General features: G+C 45.3%; 1 long non-coding RNA gene across 2 annotated transcripts in view; it reads right to left on the reverse strand.

Moving 5' to 3' along the window:
- LOC118257814 (uncharacterized) overlaps window positions 1-23,943 on the reverse strand; it is a 313,651-nt gene that overhangs the window by 273,631 nt on the left and 16,077 nt on the right. The window lies entirely within an intron of this gene.

The following is a 23,943-nucleotide window of genomic DNA, read 5'->3' on the forward strand; positions in this document are numbered from 1 at the left end:
AAAAAATGTATAAAGCAATTTTCCATCCTTCTGACAACATATCATAGCTGCAAACATTTTCTGAAATTTTGCATACACAACATGAGGCTCCCATGAAACTCACATACTGCAAGTGTCTTGCATATTTTTCCTGAGGAACGCAAAAACCTGACGAACCAAGTGGTTTGCTAGTCTCACGTGATACAAATGGTTAATTTCGCTGAGTATCCTCACACTGAAATGGGCAAGAAACCTCACAGCTGATAATTATGAAATAAGGTGGCCACAGGGGAGCTCCCTCCCCATTACCATTGGTTAGGGATTGTCTTATGTCCTGGAGCAGTAGAATTTTGATTATTTAATTGAAATTATATATATTAGCATGGATGTTCTTGTTAGCCATAAAATAAAATATCTAAGATTTTCAATCTTGTTGCATCAACATCTTGTGGCAATGAACTCCAAGGGCTAAAAGCACATTATCCGAAAACATCATAGTTTAAATTTGCCACCTTTCAGTGTCACTGCCTGGATTCTTGCATTAGGGAAAAAAAAAAAGAAAGAAGAAAAAAAAAAGGAGTGAGAGACAACAAATAACTGCCTATTGGCCTTCTTTCTCTCTTTTTATTTTGTATCAAGAATAAAAAAAAATGCTATAACTGAGGTAGAAAAGTATGGTCAATTATCCAGCATATCACATAATTTCTTGTCAATTAAAGTTTCTAAAAAACTCTATCTTCTACTAACAGATTTTAAAGCCAAGTGTTGGTAGTCTCCTTTATGTCACAGGACCAGTAAATTCCCAGTGAGCAAGTAAAATCCCAGACAGACATTTGTTTTATGATGTGTTCCAATCAAATGCAGGGGTTCCTAAGCTGGTGATTACAACTGCTGTCACTTGTATTTGCAGTAACTGCTTTACATATTTATTTGGTAAATCAAAATAGAGGTTAGCTAAAGAAGCAAACCTACAACAATAAAGCATCTTCTTGTAACAGGCTTTTACTGTTTTCATTAACTTATTAAATTTAAACTCATTTTTCCTAGTTTTCACTTCTGCAGTTAATAACTTTTATATAGCAATTCTATAATTACATTAATAGAAAGTTAAATTTTCCCCCTTTCCCACAGTATTACCAGTATTACAGCATTAATGGGATATTAACCAGTAAAACTGCACGTTAAGTCAACTCATCTTCCACTGATAGGGCACATTTTAATTTCAGTGATTTTGAAGTTTTCAGCTTTTTTTTTTTTTCATTTTGTTTTGTTTGATGGATTTCTTTTTAAAAACTGTTGCCAAGCTTCTGTTTTTCCCAGCGTACCAGTAAAGCCCACGCAGGAGTCCCTTTAGCCTTCCAGTCACCACAGGGAGTGGTGCCAGGAGCAGTCCCAGCAGGGGCAGGCCGCGGGGCCGAGCCGGGGACCCCAGCACGCGGCAGGGAGCGGTGACACCGAGGGACACGCGGGTACCAGAGCCAGGGGAGCACGAAGGCTTCTCCACTCGGGTCTGCCAGGCAAGAGGTCTGGAGATCTGGTGGTGACGGCCTGCCTCGGGGCGGAGCGGCAGACTAGAGCCAAAAACGTGGGTGCCTTCGTCTGCTGGCATCGTACCCACGACCCAAGGGAACAGCCCGCTGGCCTTCAGCCTGCAGGAGTGACTTTTTGGCTTGTGCGCGCATGTGGCTATGCACATGCATATGCTCTAAAAGCATATGGAAGTTGCCGTACTTTTAACACTGCATCACTTCGCAGATTTTGAGTGCAGCTACAGAAACAACCGAGCCGAGCCGATAAACTACAAAGGAAGGGCGCGAAGGAACCAGCACCTGTGAGCCCCCGTCCCGGCTGCCACGGCAGCCCTCGCGCCCCGACGCCTCCCGGGTGCCTCCGCCGCTCCCAGGGCTCCCAGGCAAAGGAGGGGAGGGACAGCAGGAACTGAGGATAAAACGAACAGAATTTCTATAATAATTCTAACAGTCAAAAACATATCTATGGAATATTAGATTTATGCAGTGGGAAGGAACCATCAGAAATGTTCCATTTAAGAAATATAAAGGCTTACTGAGCTAGTGATGCACAACAGAAACACTCGGTGATCAAGGACATCACAGCCCTTTATAAACTGAACCGGTGGTTTCCCAAATTTAATATGCATGAACAGTGCATGTGAGTCCTCTTAAATCCAAGTACCAAACCCTGCCTGTTTAATAAATCTCACCAGTACTCCACTATTAGACAGGGGATTAAAACTAATCTATCAATCCCAAAACCAAGCACAGAGTGGATTAAAATGCAAAACACATGAGAGTATGAAGATGCTTAATGCTAAATAACAAACATTTCAATCACAGAAATCATTTTTATCTTCTTGTTTATGCTAAGTAGATACTATTAGGCTTAATATCTGTATTAACACAAGTGGGGGAAGAAACAGTTTTAAGGAGACCTAAATACTTGAATGCTACAGTATTGCTTGCAAGCAGAAGCTCTCTTGTTGAAGTGAGTGCACCATGGCGTTTAAAATAATTGTTTACTCTCTGAGGCCAGCTCAATGGTGCTTGACCTTTTTCTATTTTTTTAACCCAAAGCAATGCACCCATCGGGTCTTAAGAAAGACAGAACTCAAACCTATTATTTGCATCATAATATCTGAATATCACATTACCACCACTGCTGGTGATGTCACAGATGTTACTCCTGTATCCCGATGTTCAGTTCAGCTTGTCAGCAAACTGTGGTTTTGGGTGGTTTGTGTGTTTGTTTGTTTGTTTGTTTGTTTTAAAGAGTAAATGAAAAAGAGCTCACTCCACTATGGAATAAATATGGGAAGCAAAGATGAAGAGGGAAGGGTGGAACTGTGCTTGCCCATCTGAAACAGGGGAATGGCCTAAACTAATTCACCCAGTGGTTCCCACCTCACCAGTAATTCACTTCTCCATTGTCACTCCAAGCTCCTAACAATGGGGTGAGCGCTCATTTCGGCTGAGCTGCATTGGGTTACACATATCTATGCCTTCGTGCATCTGCCTTGCAGGGAGAAAGATTTGAGAGCGTTACACCCAGCTACGGTGAGAGAAGGCACTGTGTGTTACATCACAGCTTCCTAAAAATCCTCGGTGAAGACAAATGCCAAATGCTTGCCTGAATTCATTTGTAGCTTGAGAGCATCCAAAACCTGCGGAACTGGACCTTTGTCTTCCATATCCAAACAAAAACTACCCCCGAATCTATGAGTAATCATATGATTTGATATGAAATAATATCCATCGGGGATTTGTTTGAGGTCGCCATCACACTCATTTCACTTGTAGGCATATCAGGTTGTGAACTGATGTCTGCGGATGTGAAAGCTGGTGCATTAACCCAGTGGTATTATCACCAGCAGAATGTATAATGAGGGGAAGGCGAGCGGCTGGTCTCTGTGTGTGAGGATGGATAATGTCACACAAGTTCAGGCTATCTAGCTGGAGAGGGAAATTTGGTGACAGGAAAAAAAATAATAAAGGAAAGCCACCCATCCCCCTCACCTCCATAACATTAACTTGTGATGATGTTTATTTGTCCGTGGGGTCTTGCTTCTGGTGTGGCAAGAGGCTATGGTGCTATTTCAGCCGAAAAAATATAGTAAAGTTGTATTGCTCTTGTTCATATTTGCCTTGGTAGGTAAAGATTTTTTCTAAAGTGTCATCATTCACTGGTTACTGAAATCCTTCCACAACAGTATACATCCTTTACGGAAAGCATGAAATAAAGACAGAAGCAAACAATTTTTTTCTGAAGGTTGAGGCAGTTAGCTAACAGATTTATGCTGTCCTAATCTCTTAATTTTAGCAGAAGTCACAAATTCAGGAAAAGAAAAAGGGAAGAGAGCAGCAGTTTGATAGTTTCTACACAAATTGGAAACATTGGTATTTTATTTCACAATAAAGTAACAAACACAAAATGCAAGCATACACCCTCATCTTGTCCCTTTGACAGCTATGCTGCATTTGCAGCTCAGTTTCTACCTGCCCTTGCTCTCCATTTTGCCTGTATCTGTCATCCACGTACAAAGCGAAAGCACACCATTTAAATGTATCAACAATCTAACACCAAAAAGCAAGACCTTCTAATATCACAAAAGAAGGCCCACACATACGCAGCTCCAAGCCACGTTTCCCTCTCCCGTAGAGATGTGCTGCACCCTCCCCTGGGTGTGGGAGCTGACGGCAAGGGCAAGGTGGGCTCAGCACCCCCAGCCCCTCCCCAGCGCCCCCTAAGCCTCCATGCTGCCCCTTTACCAGTGCTCAGCATCACTGCCCAGCTGGTGGCACTCCCCAAAAGTCCCGAACGGTTCGATTCTGTTATTTAAAGGCATTTTCGTTTTCCCCACTTAATATAACACTCAACATAAAAATCTGCCAAGAACGAAGTGAGAAGTCAGAATCATTACAAATAAACAGCTCACGGTTGTTAGCAAAGGCTGTACAGAATGAATTAATGACATTATCCTCAGTAGTTGTGGAAGCACTCATTAAAATACCATTTGGAGAGAGGAAACACCTTTGACGATGGTAAAATATCTGGGGAAAAATATAGCACATGGGAGCTCCAGGCTCCAGGAAGCCACCCATGGGCAGGAAGAGGGGACCAGGAGCAAAAGGAGAAGCAGTGCGACCACCTCGGAGCACAGAAGGTATCTGGACCTCTACAACAGCCCTGTATCAATGCGAGCCACCTAAAGCCCCATTCAGCTTCCCCCAGCCAGCTCCCAGTCACACACCACGCAGTAGCCATTGCGGTTATTTTCCTCTTTCAGTGACTTTCCTCAGAAAAATGCCTCACAGCTGGTGAGCTACCAGATGTAACCGAAGTGACTGCAGCAGATATGCCCACGTGCAAATCTGATCCGGCATAGAGACCTCAGCTCAGGAAAGAAACGGGGCTGCGGCACTGGCACTTGCAGCTCTGAAATGGCCACACACCTCTGCTGGTCGCCAGCTGTCACCTTTATGCTTCCCTTCCCTTTGTGCGGGGCTGTATGAGGCCAGGCAGAGGTTTCACAGCACGTGAAGCCGTGGTGTTTTGCGACCAGCTGCACAGCCAGCACGTTCTGGGTAAAACAGATTGCTGCCCCGCAAGGCCACGCAGCATCCATGCGACCCCGAGAGCTCGCCCCCAAGGATGGTCCCTGTCCCTGTCCCTGTCCCTGTCCCTGTCCCTGCCACAGCAGCCCTGGAACAAAGGGGGCAAACGGGCCCCTGCTCCGCTGCCGGGAGGATCAGGGAGGGTGCAAGTGTGGCGAGGTTTATAAGATTAATTCTTATCTCTCTGGGCAGTGGGTCAAGTCAGAACCGTCATTCAACTAACTCTATGGATAATCTCCCTTTATTACTTTCAATCAAACTAAGTGTCTGCAGTCTGCGGTATGGTTACTCATTTATTGAAAGAAATTACTTGTAGAGCTTGATTATATAATATACGAAATATAAAACAGTCTGGGTAAGCATCCATTGAGTTTTTACATATCTCATTGCATAGCAAAGCTTCTTCAGGCTAGCTGCATTAGCACTAAGCAGCTGTTCAGTGAGCGAAAATTCACAGAAAGAAGTGGACATTATGCTTGTCCACTTCCTAATTAAAATAACAGGGAAAGAAATGTGATTAGGGTTATACTTGGCATCATATCTAAAAATTTGCCATTTGCAAATATTTAACAAACGCATTTTGTGAAAAATCAAATTTCTACTGTGTTCTTGTTAATGGAATTCTGCTGCAGCCCCTGGACAAAACAATGTAAAGCTGCCTGGATTGTGGAAATCATTCTCCTCCAGTGATGGATAATATAGCATGAGGTTTTGCTTGGTTTGATTAATTTCAGAATATTGCAGAGAAGCTGCATAATCCCTTAGATAGCACAGAAAAGAAGGAAGACATGATGAAGTAGGATAAAAGCGCGTAGTAATGAAGCACAGGCTGTTTCATATATTATAGAGAAGCTCACAAACTAATGTTATTTTGGCAAGTAGCAACCACAATAAGGGGCAACACTGGAATGCACTTTTGCTTATGCGATTATAGTATATGACCCGAGCAGTTTGTTTTTGAAAGCAAAAAAAAAAAAACCTGCTCAACATTTCCACGGCTACGACTGGAGACGGCGCAGAAATAGAAAACGCGCGTTTCCTTTTTTGCTGCTCGCGATGGCCATTATTTATAAAAGCACTGAATATGGAAAAGGCTCTGACAAATTTACAGTGGTGTTTGGATGGCTGAAGATGACGAATGATGGATGGGGGAGGCAGAGGATTCCCTTATTAAAGCATCAAATCTTCCCCTAAACATCAAGCAGACATCTGAGCCTCGGTCGCTCTGCTCAGACCCAAAATCGCCTCAGCCGCCGAGCTCCGATTTCGCTCCTCGGCCACGCCGGGCGATTCGCCCTGCCTCACACGGCTTCCTTCCCCGCCTGCCCCTTTCTGCCTCGCCCTCCCCGAGCCCCCCGCTCCTAACGGCAGGGCCGGGGCCGGCCCCGCACCGCGCGCAGCCCACGCGGGGCGGCCCCGCCGCGGCCCCGCAGCCCCCACTAGCGGCCGCCGGGGGCCGGAACGGGTGCGGGGCAGCAGCCACGGGGGGAGCGAATCGCGCGTGGGGCCCCGCCTGCGGGGGCTCTCCCGCCGATCTCAGCCGTGCTGAGGGACCCCGAGGAGCCGGGCAGGCGGCGGCCCCCCAACACCCTCCCCTGTCACCGGGCGCCAGCTTCGTTCCGTTTTGTCACCTGCCGGACAAGGCCAGGACAAACGAGGGGCAGAGACGGCGCCCCGGGTTGTGCCCCGAGAACTGAACGTGCACCGGCGAGGCAAAGTAAAGGCAAAGCGAATACCGTAACTCCCGGCGTTCACCGCCAGTACGAGGGGTCCCATTCAGCCAAGGTGCTAGAAAAGGGCCGTGCCGGCTAACGGGCAACTGAACCCCTGTGCCTGACTCCACGATGGCAAATGATAGTGGAAATTATTTTAATTCCAAGAAAAAAAATAATAAAGTAGTTATTAATGGGTTTTAGAAAAAGTTTTACTGCTCAGCTTCAGGTCCGGAGATGAGTCATTTGAGTTTCATCCAAGGAAGTAGGGACTCACGCCCTGTTACAAGAACATCAGAAAGCGCTGTGTGGACCTTCCACTGCTTCAAATAAAGCGAGAGCCTCAAAGCAAGCAGAGAACAACGGCCAAGCCTTATCCCTTTCACTGTATCCTCTCACTCCACCTTGGGGAGTTTCATAGGTATAGACAGAATTAGAAAGGTGTCTCCATTTAAAACACATTTTCTACATTGCAAGAAACCGTGCAGTTTGGAAACACAGATGAGCAAACCCATTTTCTGTACAGGTGGGAACAGTCCTGTTCTAGGGGTTTTTATTCAGTACCAACACCTGCCCTATTTTGGTTGGTGCTTAATCAATCAAATTGTAAGCTATTAATTTCAACCTTTCTCTATTTCCTTAAAACCAACCCCTTTCTCTTTTAAAGTGCACGTACAGACAAAAATAAAGACCATGCACCAGGACGAGGAGGGCAGCAGGACCAGCCCCATGGCTGGGCAGGGAGGGTCTGGGCACGATGCTCTCGGTGCTGGGCTGCCGCAGCCTCCGGCACATGGGGCCTTGAGCAAGGGGCAGACCTGCTGCCGCTTCCCCGCAGGCCACAGTGTCAGGTGGGATGCTTGTTTTATTAATTTGTGCTTGCTCTGCGGGCATGTAGAGGGGCTCCAGCACTTCCTGGGACCTCCAGGGATTCTTATGGCATTGTTCACCAAGTGGGAATCTCCCTGGCTCGCTTGGCATGCATTGGCACCAGCAGCATTTAGCTTTTGGAAGTGGTTGGGAGAGACAGAGAGACAGACATGCATCTAAGTAACCCCCCTGGCTTCTAGTTGTGATGAACAGTAACTTATTGGGGCACAAAATTCTGTTCCATGCTGCCAGGAAAAAAAAATGCCTAAGGAATTTTCATTACTGAAAATATCTTAACATGTAACTTTACTCATGTGAGCAGCTCCTTTGAAGTCAACAAGATGACTCGCATGTGTAACTGTTTGCGGGATCAGACACTTAGTTTATCATTTTTAAATTCTGCTTCAGTACTGAAGGACGATGAAAGTGTTTCAGTGGCGTAGATGAGAGTCTGCAAGGCCCATGGAAGAAGCTAACTTTGTCAGGAAGGACTTACTGAAGAGAGGCAGAGAGACCCCAGCAGTCGAGCGAGAAGAAATGTCCAGGAGCGGAGGAAGCAGGGGGCAGGCACAGGGCAGCAGTGGCTACAATCACATTAAGGGAAGAAGTTACCAAGATGCAATGCTGGAAAGAGTAAGGTTGAAGTATCACAGTCAGAAGATCAAATGGGATGCTGAATAATATGGAAAAATTGTGTGTAGCACATGTAAATCAAGCATTCTCAGCCACAATGTATGGTATGACCACCCGATTTCAAAAATAATATTGCATAATTAGAAGTGATTCAGAGCAGACCATCAAGAATGATTAGGGATGTGGAAAAATCTCTCACATGACAAGAGATTGAAAGACTTTTTTTAAACCTTAAATAGGCAATAAATAAGAGGAGACATAATAACAGCATATAAGATAATGAATAACCTACAGGGGGTAGATCAGCCACTCCTGGGCTATCTCATAACACGAGTACCTGGGCATCCTCCATGAAATTAAAAGGTGATGCATTCAAAACCAATAAGGGGAATTTCTTCCACAAATGCAAATTAAACTTGGGAAGTCCCTGACTCTGAATGCACTGAGCAGATGAACACAGATGAAAAAATGGAGTATGTATTTATGCTAATACTAAAAATATACAGAATTATAGTAGTCAATTATAACTTTTTTAAAAAACAAAAAATTACCTCGCTCATTTACTTTCTAATCATGGGGAATCCAGAGGAAAAAAATAGGCCATGGGCAGACTGTTCCACATGGCTAGTGTGGGATTTCTCATTCCTTTTTCTGATGTATTTGCTCTGTTAATGCTGGACAAAGTCCCAGGTTAGACGGAGAAGAGGCCAATGCAGCCGGTGCCCCAGAAAGGCACATGCTACCAGGCAGCACACACTAAAAGGAAGGAGAAATAAGAAAAAAAATAAAATTTAATGGCATTTTCACTCCCAGTCCTCTTTGCAGACCCGATGGCTTTCTCCCATCAGCCTAAGGGAGCTCTTTCAGGCTGAGTGCCAGGCAGTGTGTGACACCCTGCAGCCGCAGTGCCCAGGTGCCAGCAGCGCCCTGAGCAGCAGCATGCTGGCAGTCGCGTTTTTCCAAAGTTCTGCTGTTACCCCCACCTTGTCCCACAGAAAAATTGCAGGCAGTACAGACAGAGGGCCACTGGCCAGAATAGCAACTCCCCAGACCACCCCCAGCACCCCAGGGCAGCCCCCTGCAGCTCCCTTGGGTGCTGCCTCGCCGCCTGGCCCGGGGCTGGTGATATCCCCGTGCTGATAAGGACGAATGAGGGCTGTTCTGCACCAACTCCCTCATAGACCCAATTGCCAAGAATTTTCTGCCTTTTCTCCAGATGATGGCTGGTCACGTGCGCCTCACTGCCACCATCAAGCCCCCAAATGACAAACGTGACATTTATGCACCCCGTTCTCCCCACAGCCCCGTTAGCTCTCCGTTACATTTCACGCCTGCACCAACTTCACCCTCAGCCCACCAAGCTGTTGGCAGATTTTGCTCTTGAAACCCCCCCGTGATTCCTGCACGGCTGGCACGGCAACGTGCACGCCGCAGACAGTGCTGGTCCTGCGCCTCTGCCCTCGCAATCCCAGGAAATGGAATCCACATGAGAAAACATCACCCTAACTGCCTTTTTATTAAGGCTTGTCGGAAAGCATTTTCTCCCTTTTCTTGTGTGGAAAATAAACCCCTGTCCATTTACAAAAATAATTGTTTTGCTCAGTTTAATCAAAAATGCAAAAAAAAAAGCCTCTGCTTTCAAAAATTAGTTGTTGTTTTTCATGTTAAAGGTCAAAGATTTTCAATCAAGACAGATTTTAGGTGAAAAAATCCATTTTCTCATAACACCATTTTTAGCCTAGAAAAGAACTATGAGTGAAGCTTTTTTTCCAAATATCTCTTGCTCCTCAGCTTAATTAGTTTTATGGGTTTCCATCGCCTCCCCAGCACGCAGTCCATGACATGTGAGCCTTTCCTATGGCCCTACAGGCAAATCTCAGCCCCTTCGACAGTGTTTGTCACAGAATTGCTGTGCGCTAATAAACGCATGTGGTCCTGACCTCCTCTGTAACCAGAATCAGCATTTTTCCCTCACTGTCTGACATCGCAGCTCCACCTGTCCCCGTGTGAAAAGTCTTCCTGGCCACCAGAACAGCCTGAGGTGCAGTCCCACAAGGGGAAGAGCAGCTCCAGTGCATCACCAGCCGTGGGCAGCCCGGGCACCATGGAACAGGGTGGCTCGGCCACCCCGCCACCGCGGTGCTCGGCTCAAACCGGGCCGTCGGGTTGCATTGGAAGAGGGATAATGTGCATTAGTGGTGATGGGAAACTTTTAAAAGTACCTCCGCATGGAAAGTCATTCATAGTTACACTCTCCTGGGAAATATATAACTTATCTGTGCCTCAGTAAGGGAGATAAATGTATTTTCAACTTGTCACAGTTGCATATTGCTTCTCGATACCTGTCCATACATTTTATATGCTTCGCATACCTGCGGTACGTCTGCAAAGATAAAGTACTACCAGCAAATACACACAACAGCAGGGAGCTGGATGATGCACGACCAAACAAAAAGATGATGGACCCGTATTCAAACAGCAGCTCGGGGGAGGCAGGGGGGTCACCGGGAGGTAGTTTTGATTTGTTTGGTTTTGCTTTTGTTGCGAGTGCTCTCAACCCACAAAATGAACCTCTGCAAAAAATAAATATGTAAGGAAAGCTAGATAAGATATAAAATGTACTTCCATCAGTTTCTTGATGGTCTGCAGTTATATTTTTGCATGGAAGTCAATAAAATTCCATGCAGTATGTGTTTTTCCAGTGGATGCAATTTTTACAAAAAAAAAAAAGCTATAAATAAATTATTAGTTGGGTAAAGCTGCATTTGTTCTTAAAGGAGACTGGGATCAAAGTATGGCAGTATGAGAGAAAAGGCAATAGATACGACTAGATTAGGCTGCAAACACCTTTAACTCTTTTTTTATTACTGCACCTGTTAGATTCATTTTTTATGATTTTTAACCTTATAATTTTATATTTTAAGTCTTTAATAAATCACTTTTACCTCCCTTGGGTAATGCATTTTGATATCTGTTTATTTATTCACTTTGGCACCTGAATGGCTGTGGTAGAAAAACCCTTCCATAGTATATTTAACATGGCAGACTCTAGGAAAAAAATAAAATGAAATGAAAAACTTCCCATCTTATTTGTCTTCAGAGCCATCAGTGCTGCAGCAGTGGGGTTTTGGTGGCTCCTGCTGAGCCCCCAGCCTGTCCTCCCCCACCCGCAGCCCAGACACGGGCACGCAGGGCCAGGGCCGCGAGCACACAAGCCCCGCGTGGTAGGCAGAGGCTGCCTTAACTGCACATCAGAATGTGACCCGCTAAGCACCTCTGCGTTACGACGCCTGTGGTGAGGACAGAGCAGAGCAGCGGGAGGAAAGGCGTGCCACGACCCGACACACGGGAAGCGCCTCGAGCGCAGCACCCCGGCTGGCTTGCAATTCCAGCCATGGGGACGACGGCTGCTCCCAGGGGAGCAGGGGCTTGACGTCACCCATCCCCAGCATCTAGCTTCGTGTCTCAAGGCACAGAGACTCAGGAGACGTTGGCTGGGATGCTCAATGATCCAGTCTTGCTGGACCTTCACCTCCTGAGCTTTTGCTAGCGCTCACAGCCTCCACCCAAGGAACCTGGATAGGCCGTCCTTTATCAGGGGTTATTCTCCATCCCAATCGGCCCAAGTAACAGTGATATGAGGAGTTTAACAAAGGAATTTCCTCCCCACTCATTTTATTCTTAAAAGGCACTAGAGGCTTGTAAACATTTGTGCAATAATGCAGCCCCGCAGAGGCACCGTCCTCACAGCAGGCTCCAGCTCCTCAGCAGGCCCGAGGCTGGCGGGGCTGCGGGCCCAGCAGGCGCAGTCCTCCCCTCGCCTGGAGCGCTGCCATCTCCCGCATGTGCTCGAGCAGCGCAAAACCCACCTCCAGTTCAACATCCTCCTTGTGTTACAGGTTGAGGAGAAACAGATGTCCCAGCCGCCCTGGTCTGCTCGCAGAGACGCTGCTGTGCCGCAGCAGCTGAGGGTCGCTTCCCAACACCTCATGGGGGCGGTCCCACGTTCAGCGGGGTGGCATCCTGGGGATGCCATCACTGCCTGTTCTTGGGCACGGTTAGGCGCAGTTGATGCACACTCTGAAATGAGGTTTGCTAGATAGAAGTGAAGCTCGATTAAATGTAGATAGATGCATTTTGTCATATCAAGTAACCATTTTCTCCAAAGGAGAGGCTGCACGTCTCAGGTTTGCAGAACAGCATGCTTTGCCTGCAAGCAGCCTGCATCTTCCAACACAAGGAGGTGCAAACCCAGCAGTTGATGCGCAGTCACCTGGGACAGCACTTGCCCAAGGACCTGGCGCACTGACATTTCTCCCCATGCTGGGGAAGGGGGACCTTGCTGCAGCTGGCCAGGTGAGCACCGACGCACCAAGCAAACTGCAAAATGGCCTGGGAAGCGATGAGGAGAGGGCCAGAAACATCAAGCTGTGCTGAGAAAGGCTGGAGAAGCCCTCAAGCAGTGAGCAGAAGGGAGCAATTTTAGTGCTGTTTTTCAGATGTACAGCAATTTTCTTGTCTGCTAATAAATGTACTACACCGCACATGAAGGCCGCGGCCACAAGAAAAATGAAAATTTCAGGCACACGTGATTCCTGAGCATAAGCAGGAAGGCACCAGATGAAGTGCAGGGTTCACCAGGGAGGTGCAGGTGGGTGAGGACGTTTGGACAGGACACCCAAGGAGCCAGGTGTTCAACCATGCAGCACACCCAGAGCTTCACCGGCCCGGACGAAGGAGGAGCTGGCTGCAGACACGAGTGCTGACAGCAGCGGCTGGCAGAAGATAACAGGAGCCCATCAGCTCCTGGCCACTATATTCCACTTAAAAAAAAAAAAAAAAAAGTGGTGAGAGATTATTTGATGCCTCCTAGTCCTTTCCAATCACATTGGATGTGATTTCCATTATCTCCTAAAGCTGAGGAGTTTAGTCCTCATTCAAACAGAAGGTCTACAAGACCACAGAGTGAAAGCCGTGGGCTGATGTCACCTGCGAGGTTGGGGAAAGCCTCACAGGCTTGCGGGGCTGGCCCAAGGAGAGAGCATGCCTGAGCGCCAGCCTTGACTGCAGTTACACGTTCTGGTCTGGATATGCTCCGAGAACACAGAAAAGTAATTCACCTCAAGTATTGCAGCTTTTCTATAGACAACGCATCCAAAAAGGTTTCTAAATGTAAGAAAACAAGTATATAATTACATAATTAAGCAGATGCACTGCAATTTTTCTTTTATGTTACCCTTTATATTTTTAAAAGGCAACAGGACAGAGCTGTGCTAAAAAGCAATAAAGCACGGGTAATTTAATACCAAATTACATCCATATTGAAAAGTTTACATGAAGTTGAGAGCAGACAGAGGTCAGGTTTTCAGCAGGACTGTCTTTAATTGTGGCCATCAGTTTTAGCAATCCAGTTCTCTGGATCAAAGAAAAATATAATGCGTTTCCTCAACACTGAATAGTGAAAGCAGACAGTAAGCATGGCACTATCTTGCACCAAAAGGTCATAAAAAAGATTATCAGAAGGGGAATACGTCTTGCTGTTCAACACACACATACGCATAACATACTGTATATTTTTAATAGTTACATTTTTCTAGCAGATTTTTCAGCAAGTGGGAATGTAAATTACAAGTTTTACTACTAGTTTTCAAATGCAAAGGGTGTTTTTTTCTTGTCCTCTAGTAAATGTGCCATCTTGGTGTATGTCTTTTTTAATTTTTTCTGTTGCTTTCAATTATAACTCTCAGCCCAGTGAAACAATTCCTCCTTCCTCGGGGAAGAGATGTGAGCTGAGACACTGTTTTGTTTCGGTTGGGGGGGAGCAGGGAGAGAAAAGAAAAAAAATAAATGAGGAGTAAATTATCAGCAAATCAGATAGAAACAAGTTTCCTAGATCTGCAGATCCATTGTACAAATGAAGCAATTTCATCTCTGCTTGCTCTGGGGGGGTGGGATTTTAAGTGGCCAAGGGGGACTGGAAGGGGATGTTAGCAGACGAAGCATCACAACATTTGCATGCATAGACCACTCAAATCTGCACCAGGAGACTACTTGTGAGAATCCATCTTTTTTCACTTAACAAGATACAAAATATAAAACACATTTGCCTCTTATTAAGCCTCTCTTGTAAGTGGTTCCAGGTCCACCATTTTTAAAGAGGGGGAGAGGGGAGCCTGGATGCTCTCTTGGGAATTTCACTGGAGTGACTGGAGATGAGGTACAGGCTGGGAGCCTTTATTACTTCCCCCCCCACCCCCTCTTTTTTTTCCCTCTTCTAAAAGCGCAGAAGAAATAACATTTTAAATCATTAGCATTTACTTTAAGTAGCACTTTCTTCAACTAAGCTTCCCTTCCTGGCCCTCGCCCTGTTAGCACTGCGCCCTGTGCTCACCGGAGGAGCTGCCCGATGGGATCGCGATCTGGTTGCTGAATGTAGAAAGTGCTTTTTTAAAGCTCTGCCCTCCAAACCAAGGCGGCTGTGAAAGAAACTGTAACCACGTTTTTCTTCAAACTGTACTGAAAATAGTATTCTAGTGTTTATTAACACCTAGACCTGCAAAGCACATAACCTCTTGAAGTTACTTTCCTGCTGCAGTAGCAGTTTGTTTTTTTTTTTAAAAAGGAAAAAAACACTGATCTGTTTAAAAAAAAAAAAAGATTCTTAGCAGCCTACATTCAATTCACAGTTCTGTCACACAGTCAGCAGCATTTTCATCATTTCTATACTTGTTAAATATTAGATGCAATATTAAAATATTGAAGAGAAAAAAAAAAGGAAGAAAAAAAAAAAAAGGAAGCTAGTAGCAACTGCCTGAATTTACAGCACTGACAAAGAGAGAGGTGGAGGTGAGCTCTGAAAGAAGTCATGGGTTCTGTGGTTCAAGCATATTACAAAAAACAGTTATGAAATACTCCACAATCAGTGTTCAAAAAGGGAGAAAAAATAAGTTTCTCCTCTACCTGGAAATTAGGCGTTAGTGAGACTTCTTCAGAAACAAAAACCAAGTGATTTCCACTGCAGAACAGAAGGTGCATCCCACCTCACAACCTGTCCAGAAGGAAACCTGGAGCACAGGTGCTTGGGCTTGAAAAATCTAGACTTCCTAAGAAAAGGGACTGCATTTCTGTGCCAGGGCAAGCATTGTCTTTCATTACCACAAAAAGAAGGAAACAGAAGAAATTATTTTAGAAAATAGTCAAAAGGGAAGGAAAACAGAGTACCTGTTGGGGAGGAACATCATCTCTGCTACATTTTGCACCAAAAACTTTTGGATATTTCCAATGCACCTTTCACAAACCAGACAGCCTCCACATTTCCCCTAAATCTCCTTGAAACGCTGATTTGCCAACTAAAGTGTATTTCGAACAATCCCTTTTGTAGTGCAGTAAGTTCAACAAGAAAGCCCACTTTCCCGGAGCAGCTGTGCAGAAGGTTAAGCGTCAGGCCCAAAGGTAGTTTGTCACAGCTCAGGAGGCGAGCCACGGCTCTAATCGGGTGTGCACAGCCCAGTGCAGGAGGTTCACCACACCCGGGAGGTTTTCCTTGGACAGAGAGCCCTGGCCAAGAGCACACAGTCACAGCCAGCGTCTCTGAGGAGCAGCTGCTGTGGGCACAGCTGCCTCCTCCTGCGGCCAGCAGTGAGGGGCACGAGGCAGAGACCTGCTCGTCGCCCGGCTGCAGCGGGTGCCACCACCAGCCCCACCTCATCACCACGCGCACGCCTCGCCTCCCATGGGTGCTCCCCTCCACCTCCTGCCACCACTGGATTCCCTCCGACCACTGCCCCCAGGCTTTGGGATGCAATGGGATGGGATTTGCTACAACCATCCTGACAAATGGGGCTAAAACGGACAAAGACAGCAACTAATGAATGAAAGCTGCAAGACCAAACTGCAGACAGCTAGGTTTCCCTGACTCTCTCTCCTGTCACCCAAAAAATGCTTCAGAACCTGCCCTCGTGACTTGCTGTGTGCTGGCATTTATGTGATGTTTAAGAGGGTCTGGGGCAGGAGGAAGGCTAAGCTGGGCAGAAGATACAGGGCTGAGAATTTAATCCCTTTGTACCTCAGTCACCTAATCCATAAAACAGGGATAATAATACTCACTAATCTCAGATGGCTTTAATTGATTATTTGTTAAGATCATCAAGAACCTTAGCAGGAAGACTTTAAAGACCTGTAAAGTCTGTTAATTATTTTATCATTATCATTGCTGAAAAATTGTATCACATTCTTCCCTCTGCTTCTTGCCTTTTAGACCAGGAACGTTTCAAGGCGCACAATGCATGACTCTGTGAGGCCACATCCAAGATGAAGCCTTGGGGTATCGTAATGGATACGCACAGCTTTAATAGCAGACTCTTCAGACCAAGGACTGTGTCTTTCTGTTTATCTCATTATATAAAAACAACAATGAAAACAATATGGCAGAATCCTCTGCTGCAGCTAATGACAATGAGCAAGGAAGTACTGTACTAAACTGAATACAGCAAGGGGGAAACAATAATGTTGCTAATAGGGGAATTTTAGCTGTAGCTTTTCATCATCAGATCTCTGACCTCTCTGCAGCAGAGCTCTTCTGCATCCACTTTAACATACAGGTAAAAAGCAATGGTGCAAAGTCAAGCGGCGGAGATCCAACCAAGTCCCCAGCTAACCTTAATGAGGCATTACTTTAAAAAAATAAGGCTGTTTATCACTGTTAACACAATGACAATTACATGTTTATTAATGTAATATATATAGTCATATTCAAACCATATGTTTGTCTACACATGGATTCATAGATTTTTTTAAATCACTTGATCCAAACTTCAGTATAACTACACACTAATAATTTTCATCCTTTGAGCTCAAAGACTTGTTAAAGCACTGACCAGGGAAGTTTCCTGTCCAAGTTACACATAGCCTGAGATGAAGAATTTACCAGATCCTTTGCTAAACTTCAAGTGGTTAACAACTATCGTTAAAATATCTGTGCCGCATTCCCCACTTGAATTTGGTGATTAGAAGTTGAGTCCACTTCTGTTTGCTGCAGATTTCTCCATGCAGACACATATACCCCTACACAGGGAAGAGTTTCACGTGAACTTAACTTCTACCAAAAATAAATAAATACATAAAAACACCAACTTCTCTACACTACTTTAGGCAGCTCTTTGTGTACCACATTTTTGCACTTTTAGACCCAAAGTATGAACAATTATTTCTTGCCACCAAAGCCTATCTAGAGCAGGACTATCCTGATGCTCTAGACTGAGGATTTTTCCATGATTATAGCAATACTTGGTCACACCTGAAAGACTAGTTTGTCCGATATCAGTAATGATGGTATTTCATGGACAGTGAATTAGGAGGAAGCGTGACCTAAATTACTTCAATTCACATTTAATCTTTTCACCTCAGGGATTCAAACCCCTCCAAGTAACGGCCAGCGTAAGCCCGAATGGCCAAGTGCAATAACGTCTGTGACTTTGTGCACAGCAGGAACATGCCATAACTGTTACCCGCACTTCGCATGTGCATCCACACCACGCACATATGAGGGCGGTCGGTAGAAGATCTCATTTTATTATGGCCTCAGGACACCGAGCTAGAATTGGTCTAACAGGAAGGGGAAAGTTATTGAGCCACAAGCTTTTTCTCAGATGGTTTTCTCTTCAGAAGTTTACTTTACCTCCCAAATTAAATTTTTTGGTAATATTCAATACTTTTTTTTTCTGAAAAAACTTAAGTTGTAGCAGTGTGTCCACAGTTATTTATTACCTGCCTTGTGGTCTGAACAAATATGATTTTGTTATTCTATGTTGTCAATAGAAAAAGCACATATGGTTTTGTTTGACAAAATTATGATAAAATTCACTGTATCCTAAAAAATGATTGAAAAGTTTGCAGATGGTTTCTGGGCATAGTAGGGAGGGAGAGGATTGAATTTCAACAAAAGACGTGCCAAATTTTTTTCTCTTCTTACTGTTCACCCTGTTTCCACATCCCAGCTTTTTTTCGTATTAGATACTAGGGTAAAGCAGGTATTCAGTCCAGAAGTCATATGTTTTTCTTTAGCTTTTGGCATTCCATCACACTTTGTCATGTTCGCATTATGTTATACCCAGGTTCATTCACAGATAAACATGAAATGACATCATAAGCCTCAAGTCACAAACAGCAAAACACAATTAACAGTAATCTAAAGAGTGACAAATCTTTACCCCAAAAATTTCATGGTTGAAGAATGTTAGTTTGGAGCATATTCCAAAGGTTCTAAGTGAATATAAATTTTGTCTTCTTTTTCTTAAAAACTTAGTTCTTCCCTTCCTCTGTTCTTCTACTTCCCAGGGGACAAAACAGTGGGGAGAGGTCAAGGCACTGCAAGCCCAGGTGAGACAACAGATTATTTCTTGATAAAACTGATAACTCCCTTTTTGTCAGCTCAGCTGACATATTAAAGCTAATCCCTTCCATGGGCTTTCCTGTAGCTGCTCACAGTGCTTGTACACGTTCTGTAAAACAAAAGACCCACGTAAGCCGCGCTGTTTGTGTTTCATCTCCAAAACATCTTTACAAAGAGATTCACCTGTCATTTGGTAGCACACGTTTTTTGTCTTCTTCATCTGCCTGGGGAAAATACTTATTTAACTTTCTGTGTGCACCTGAACTCTGCAGCAGCTGGTGCCCAACAGCAGTGATGGCTGGGCAGCCGGGGCAGCCCCTCAGGCACTAACAGGAATGGGGCTGCAGGCTCCAGGGAGAGGCTCTGGGAGCGCCGTGGGGATTCTGCATTCACCAGAACAGCGGGAACCAAACAGCATCACTGAAATAACTCATATGTGAGCATGCGGAGGGGGTACAACTCACCTTCTCATGCTTTCCATTAATTTGGTAACAGACTTCAGCCTGTCATAGCCATTTTTCTCTCCCCGATACTCATGGCAGTTGACAATCTGCTACATCACCACCTCTAAAATCTGCTCACAGCTCCATGTGCACATGTGCACAGAGGTCCCCACCTACACCATGGGCTGGGAGAACAGAAGGCTGGGTGGGAAGTTCTGCTTTCCCCAGGGAGGAGTGGAGGGACAGCATCCTCCCTGCCTCTGAATAAGATGCGAGCTCTGAACTCTCTCCCTACTCTTTCATTTTAGCCATGTAATGATGGATAACACAAACTACTCAGTACTTATTTAACCAGCCTGAATATTTCCACCTCTGCCAAAGCTGTCAGTGCCCATCAGCAGCTGTCGTCCCGCCTGCCCAGGGATGTCCGTGGAGCAGCAAGCCAGCCTGGAGAATACTGACAATTGTTGAGGGGAGAACATCTGGAAGGTGTCATCTGAGCGTTAGTAGCTCTCCCTGCCTATGAGCTGTGCCCAAACATGTCGATAAGTTTTCCAACGTGGAATTCATTTTTTATAACAGGATACATGTGGCAGTTCATGTTTCAGAAGTGGACAGAAGTGGCTCTTTTCTTCTTCAAAAAGATTTGTGACCTCTTCTCCAGGCTACCGTAGTATGATTTATTTGGGTCTCCTTTCACAGCACACTCACAGGCCACAGCATTTCCAAACACAAGAGCAGAGGCTTTCAGCTGCCAGTTAATGAGAGCTACGCCCTGTGACCTGCACCGTCTGCCCGCCAGCCCGTGAGCACAGCGTAAGGGCCACGAGGGAACCGAGCTGCTCTGTGGGGTCCGGTTGTCCTAAGCTGCCCGGATGGGCAGCATGGTCCACACGCTGCTGGACGGGGGCACCCAGCTGGGGAAAAGTCCCTGTGTGCTGAGCAAGGGTGAGTTTCACCAAGGTGTCCAGAGAAATTACCAAGGAACAGGGTGAATCTGACCTGAGAACATCTGTGGACTCTCACCGCCAGAAACAAGAAGAGAAAGGACTGGGAGCCTGGGGAGCAAAGGAGCAGAAATGAAGGAGGAATGTAGGGAATGGTAGTAAAACTCCCCCAAATCTTGTAAAAAAGTTTTTGATTTACTTTGAAAGGGAGCGGTGAGGTGAAGACGCTTTGCTCACACGTTTCACTCATGGTCGTTTTGCAGCAGCCGGCCCCAGGAAAGCAGTGCAGGGCCTTGCCCAGCCCGAGCCTGCAGTGTGTGGCTTACAGCCCAGCCCAAGCACATCTGCGAGTTTCTGCATGCACCTCAGAGACCTTCACGGTTTTCCCAGCCACATCTGCACAACCCAAAAGACACATGTCCAACAGTGGAGTGAGGCACAATTATTGATTACGCAGAGGAAGAATTTTGCAGGACCTGTTCCATGCAAATCTCCGAACTAATCACAGAGCAGCACAGTTCCATACCCTTGCTTATTTCCAACAGAGAATGTGTGGGACCTATTTGAATTTTATCTAAAACTATTTTCTTGTTCAAGGTCTCTCAAAGCACTTATTAAAATAATCAGTTTGAACATCACAATGGCTCCAGGAAAACGCAGGAGCTGGAAGATTTTCAGCAACAACTCAAAAAAGTCCTTATGCAACAGTACATATCACATATATCTCAAAATACCACATGCATAGAGAAGTACCATTTAGAGAGATTCTGAGCATTTAACCTTTTCAAAGGGACCCTGGGAACACTACCTTCTGCCTGGCCAGAGAGCAACTGGCTTTTACATCCTGCGGGAGCTGCCACCCTCTATCTGAGGCACTGAGAGGCAGGATCAGCACTCTGCATTAGCACGAATCCTTGATGTGATGCTTAAACCTATAACCCTCCAGTTCAGAGGGAAAAATTCTACCCAATAAACCTTTCTGACATGCAATAAAATAACACATTTATTTACTTGCTTGAACCCACCAATGTGCTGTTCATTTCAGTGATTGATAGAATTGGGTTATAATAAGCATACTTTATTATTGAAAAATTTAATTTAAGGTTTAAACATAAAACAAATGGTATTTTCAAATCTATTTTAATGAAGACTATCAAAACCATTCCATTGCCATAAGGGAAAAATTCTGTCTCCATATCTGTTATGTATATATGCATAAAATCTTCAGCCTACAAGTATAAGTCGCCTGTCCTTCTATCAATCCATCATTCTGAAAATAGAATACAGAAAGCCTTATTTTTTCACTTAATTTTCATTAGATTCTTGAGGGAATTAAAATAACACAATAATGGGCAAATTCTGCCACTACAAATCCAAATGACAGCAATGAATCTACTTATGGGCGGAATTTGGCCAAAACTCCAGCTAGGAGTGCCAAATACAGAGCAGATACCAATAAAAGAATACTTAGAGCTCAAGTATGTCAGGCAGGTAAATAATATACTGTAAATTCATACAGGAATATGAGTGCCTTTAATGTGCCATTCGGAGTAATGGGCTGGCCAGTGGGACCCCGTGGCACAGCGCCCGGTGCGTGCCATACCCGCGGGCAAAGCGCTGCGACGTTTGCACCGGGGGCTGCCGAGGCTCCTTGCCACCTGGGACGACCCTGCGCTGGGCACAGCCCGAGGCAGCCCCCTCCTACCAGCGTCTCCAAAGAGGTTTTTGTTGTACAGGAAATGTGGGACTGCTGGTGTGCCTCCAAGAAGGCTGCTGAACGTCCAGACAGCATCCAGCCCTGGAGAAGTCTAGCAATATGATGTATTGCCCAACGCTTGCAACTCAGTTCTTTGAAATAGAAACTCTTCCTACTACGTGATTAAAGAACGTCTCTCCCTTTGGAGCAGCCAAGCCAGCAGACCCATCCATATCGCTGCGCTGTAAATCAGGTTAACGGCCCTTTGTTGGAGGCCAGTTGCATTCGGCAGAGGGATGGTCGCCTCCTTCCTCGGAGGGCTCCAGTTTAGAGCACACAGGTGCAGCCCTTGGCAGTGAGGTCCAGAGCACTCTCCATTTTCCTGCACGTCCACCTTCATCCTGAGCTGCGCTACATAAGCGTGGGCCAGGCGATCCTTGAAGTCCCGTGCCAGAAGGGCCATCCAGCAGCTCGCTGGGACACCTCTGCTCTGGCTGCAGGATGGAGAGGTGCTGAGCTGCATGCGTTGGCTCGCCCTTGTCCCACGTGCACTGTGCCATTCACCTCTCCCCCCTCACACATGCTCAGAAAGAATATTTTGGGGGGTGTATGAAGAAAAGGACTTTATAATAAAACTTTACCCTGGCAATTTCCAGAGATCTTCCTTCCCACAGTCAGTGCAGATGTCAGCTCGCGCCTCTCTAAAAAGGCAACACAAAACCTGACACTGGACATGCCAGAAGAAAAGCCCTGCTCCTGAGCCCAGTCCCCTCACCCCTCTTCCCCATGGCTGGGGGGCGAAGGGCTGTGGGTGCCTGCGGTGGGACAGGGGTTTGGGAGCAGCTTCCAGGGGCTGGGGACACCCTGGACCCCCGGTGGCCCAGGGCTGCCCGCCTGGTCATGGCACACAGCACACCCTCAGACCCACAAACCCTGCCACTGTTGGCATTAGGCCCTCACTAAGAGCAAGCAGCCAGGTGCTATCACATCCAAAATTGCCATCCGCAGGCGGTCAAACCCTGCATTGGGTTAAAATGTCTGCCTGCTACTGTCTGGGCTGGCTGCTGTCCTTGGCCCCTTTCTTATTCTTTGGTTTTTGGAGATAGGCAATACATTTTTTAGCTTGAATGCATTTAAAAAAAATAATTTGGGTCTGCCTGCTTGTTATAATTCAGTGTGTAAGTTAAATGTTAGCCACGTGCTGAAGTTCGGGGGGTGGAAATAATAGAATTGCATTAAGGATGCTGAGAATGCTCTCATTCACATTTTCCTTAAATTTTTTAAATCACCTCAAACCATAGCAGAACATTAAAAGCACCATGTGTTGGCTGGATTCTTGTTTGATAATTTTTAAATGATTGTCTATATTCTAATTCGGTTTGCACACTGCCCAGATAAATCAACAGATTCATTTCTTCCGTGGGTCAGACCGTTAGCACATTTTGCCTTTTTGCGGAAAAGAAATTTATCTTTTGAAATGACTTATTCTTTCCCTGGATGTTCCTTTGATGCAGGTCTATTGTTTCAGTGCAAAGAAAATGTATTCCTTTAACAGGTTTATGCCTTCAATGGAATTTGTGTAAGTAGGTTCCACTGCACAAACACAAAAAGCCCTAATACATGCAGGCTGGGTCTACATCACGCCGTCAGATGTCAAGTTTGATGGCTGATGGTACTTACACAGATTTACACAACAAAAAGTACATTAAAAGGACGTTAAGATTGTGAGTCAAAGTCACAAAAGCATGGAAATTCACATTTCAGGATTTAAACATCCAATATTGACATGGAATGCTGAATATTAAAACGGTATCCCATTAGAGTTAAGGTACTGAATAATTTTTAATTTAGACTATTAATTTCCTGAAATTTGTTGTTCTCTCTGCCTCTTATGGCTTTCACATTTTTAATTAAGTTTTTGTTGTGTATATGTCCTTGTCTTGTAATTTCAGAGTTGCTCCTTCTGTGTCTAGTATAATTACATAATATATGCAGCATGTGTGATAGCTTAATTAGAAATGTTAACCACTATATGTATTGAAATCATAAAAAGCTTCATGAAACTTTAAGAGTAAATGTTTCTATGTATTTACTGAGGCTTGTAAATGGTTGTTTCCAGTATTATTCTCTAATAAAAACAATTA

Source organism: Cygnus atratus, chromosome 12, assembly GCF_013377495.2.
Source record: "Cygnus atratus isolate AKBS03 ecotype Queensland, Australia chromosome 12, CAtr_DNAZoo_HiC_assembly, whole genome shotgun sequence".
Classification (NCBI taxonomy): Eukaryota; Metazoa; Chordata; class Aves; order Anseriformes; family Anatidae; genus Cygnus; species Cygnus atratus.